General features: G+C 29.2%; 1 long non-coding RNA gene across 1 annotated transcript; it reads left to right on the forward strand.

The window, feature by feature from the left end:
- Positions 1-241: 241 nt before the first annotated feature.
- Positions 242-1,651, forward strand: LOC132633764 (uncharacterized). The gene is made up of 3 exons (XR_009579793.1): positions 242-572; positions 862-902; positions 1,300-1,651. It is a non-coding gene; the product is annotated as an uncharacterized LOC132633764 (long non-coding RNA).
- Positions 1,652-3,448: the final 1,797 nt, after the last annotated feature.

Below are 3,448 nucleotides of genomic sequence, written 5' to 3' on the forward strand. Positions count from 1 at the left end.
TTATTGATAAATTTAGCAGATTAATATTTAATGTTGCTTATCTTAAGAATTTCTTAATACTATTTTGTACATTAGGTGACATGATACTTGACAAATATTGTTTTTTCATATAAATAATTTATTTGTGGTGTCCTATTTAATGTAGTTATATATTTATGATTCTTTTTATTTGTTAATAGGTAATAGTACTTAATTGTCATTGTTGTTACTTATATTTATTTACATTATAGTGTTTGCATATAATAAAGAAGTAAAAAAAAAAAAAAAAGTAGAAGTTATATAGTACAAAACAAGTAATGAACGGAAATTGACTAGTCAAAAATGCCAAAACCTAGTCCTAATGCCTCCAGCCGCCACAGCCCTCCACATTTCCTTCCTCCTTTTGCCAATTCCACCAAACACAAATCTTTATTACTCCATATCAAAAGATTATAAGGGGTTCTTTGGTGTTATGCAATGGAGATGGCTAATTGATTTTTTTAATTACACAATGGAAGGGCAAAAATGTTGTATATATTTTAAGGGATGGTTCCTCTTGTATCACATCTACATCAACAAGATCTTCATAGCTGGTCTGTTATAAATTTCGAGCACTTTTTTTTTTGTATTTGAATCTCATTCTGTTTCTTGCGGATTTCACTCTGTCACTATATTTTTTGGTTACTTTTTTTCGTTCCTCTTTATTGTTTTTAAGGTACACTTCAACTTCCATTTGTAACTTATGTTGGACTTAGTAGAAGCATTTTTATTCCTCTTCTTAGTTAAAGAGAAAAAGTTTGAATCTTTATGTTCATTTGTTAGCTTTGGTATATTAATAATATTTTATTCATTTTTGATTGAAGCTTTTGATATGTGATTCAGGAAGATGCTTTTGATGGAATTAATCTTGCTCTTTTTTTAAGGTTAGTGGTTATTGATTTTCCTACTTAATATTTGTAGTTTGTTGAGTTGAATGAACTCTCTTGCTATTTCTTAGGGATGTTGTTGCTTATGTTAATATTTTTATGTTTCACTTTATCCATCTATAAATCATTCATGAAACAATAATGTAGAAATATGCTTCTTTCTTAATTGAGGTTTTGTTAGAAGAAACTCTTAGTGTAAAAGAATGAAATGTATATGAAATAATTGGAGTTTTGATATCCTTTTTAAGATTACTTAGAGTTTCTTTATGAAAATATGTAAAGATTTTTCATGAGAATTTAATCGATAAATTTCTCATAATATATGATCAACTGTTAGATATATTTATATAGCCATTCGTTATATTCTGATGTTTTTGCTTTATCAAAATTAAAGGCAAATTTATGAAATTACTAGAGTAGCAATGACAAACTGGAGCGGATATTGATCAAATTAAGATGCAATTAGAGGTTGTGTAGGAGGAGAGAAATCAGAAGATCGTGCAGGTTCGAGTCTCAAGCAAGATAATGCTATTGTAATCGGTGGCATAAATGAATTGTGTATGTGAATGCTTGAAATTTAGATATGTAACAACGTGTAACTTGAGACCTATTTTGGAATCCAAAAATTTTGTTTCGTATAGAAGAATTATTCTGATTAACAATGCTTTGTGGCATACTCTTCAATATGTAGCGATGAAATTTTAGAATTCATAGCTAATTGTATATATAATTGCCAAAAACAAGGTTACACATTTCACTTCTCGTAGCAAACGAAGAAAACTTTTAGCTATAATTTTATAGCTAAAAGAATCCATTGTTAGTTATGTACAAAAATATTTGTAGCAAATAATTTAATTCATGGCTACAGATTTTTAAACTCGTAACTAAATGTAATTTTGTTGCCACGAGATTGAACTATAAAAATAGCCACCAAATTTGTATTTTTGTGGCAAATAAATTAAACTTTTTGCTACCAAAGAAAACGTTGTAGCTACAATATAAAGATTGCTACAAGTTTTATTTGTCGTGGCAAATGAATAATATTATTTGCTATAAATATATTTTTCGTGGCAAGAACATTTTACCATCACAGCTACAACACAAAAGAATTCGTAGCAATAAGTATTAGTCCCTAGCCACGGATCATGTAAAGTCTGTAGCTAACTTTTAGCTATGCTACATATTGCTACGGATGCTACGGAAAGAAATATTGTAGCTAAAGTGTTTAGCCACGGAAATTTTCATATTTAGCTACAATGTATTTCGTAGCTATATATGCATTTTGTTGTAGTGACTCTTTGTTTTCATTTATAACTAACTCGCGTGACATCCTAAATTAATTATAAATAAAACACTTAAACCTCTAGATAACAAGATTCAAACAAACAAAACTTACTTCGGGGCACAAAACAACGATCCAAACGTTTAGGTATACTTGATGTAATGAGCCGACATTATTGTCCGCAGAAAAAGATATCAAGTGTTATATAAAATATTGATATTTCGGAGTTTTAAAACATCACTAATATTTGGTCAAAGTATGAAAAAAAAAAAGTGAGAACTTTAAAATTGTACAAAAAAAATATAACCCCTATTACGCTCTAATTTAGTGCGCAAAGGTTACTTTGATAACTTTTTTTTATTGCGTTATTTTGATCCCTACAACCACTTTTTGGGTCATTTAAGTTGTGGACTCCAAGAATTTACATACTTCCTTAAATAGTACTCCCTCCATTTTAATATAACTGAATTTTGGCACCTTTTTTATGGTCCAAACTAAATGAATTTTTCAAAGGCAAAAAATATATCAATTTTTTTTTTCAAAATTACCCATCTCTTTAAGGGGTCTTCCGAAAATATCAACATTGACAAGCAAAAGAATAATATTGACAAATTACCCTTTAATCAATGTTTTTAACATTCCAAAAATTTATTTATTTTGGAATGGAGGGAGTAAAAACATACTACTTAGCTTATTTCCTTTTTATTGATAATTAGCAGTTGGTGTCAGTGGCGGAGCCATATAAACTCGAGGATTGTCAATTAAACATCTTCACAGAAAAACACTACTAAATTTAAAAATGTAAGTAGTAGTGTTTTATAGCACAAATTTTTCAGTGGGAAAAACGTAAGTAGTAGTGTTTTATAGCACAAATTTTGCAGTGGGAAAAACGTAAACAATAGTGTTTTCACACAAAAAAAATAGGAAGTTTCCCAACGTTTCAGTGGAAACTTGTTTCTCACCATGGTTTTCTCAGTGAGTTAGTTCGGTTGGAATGAGGTGGGAAAATCATGTTGTTGACACCCAATTTTGTCCCGCCTTTCTTCCCAAAATAGTTATCTGCGCTTCTAATATTTTTGATAATTTAAGAACGATTATTTATATTTTTTATTACAATTTAGCTTTCATTAATGTCGTTGTTTCCATTATCCAACTACGGTCATTGGTTATTATCACTATTATTACCGCCATCATTATTATTGGTATTATTATTATTATGTCGTCGTTTCCATTATCCAACTACAGTCATTGGTTATTATCA

This window comes from Lycium barbarum, chromosome 3 (genome assembly GCF_019175385.1).
Source record: "Lycium barbarum isolate Lr01 chromosome 3, ASM1917538v2, whole genome shotgun sequence".
Classification (NCBI taxonomy): domain Eukaryota; kingdom Viridiplantae; phylum Streptophyta; class Magnoliopsida; order Solanales; family Solanaceae; genus Lycium; species Lycium barbarum.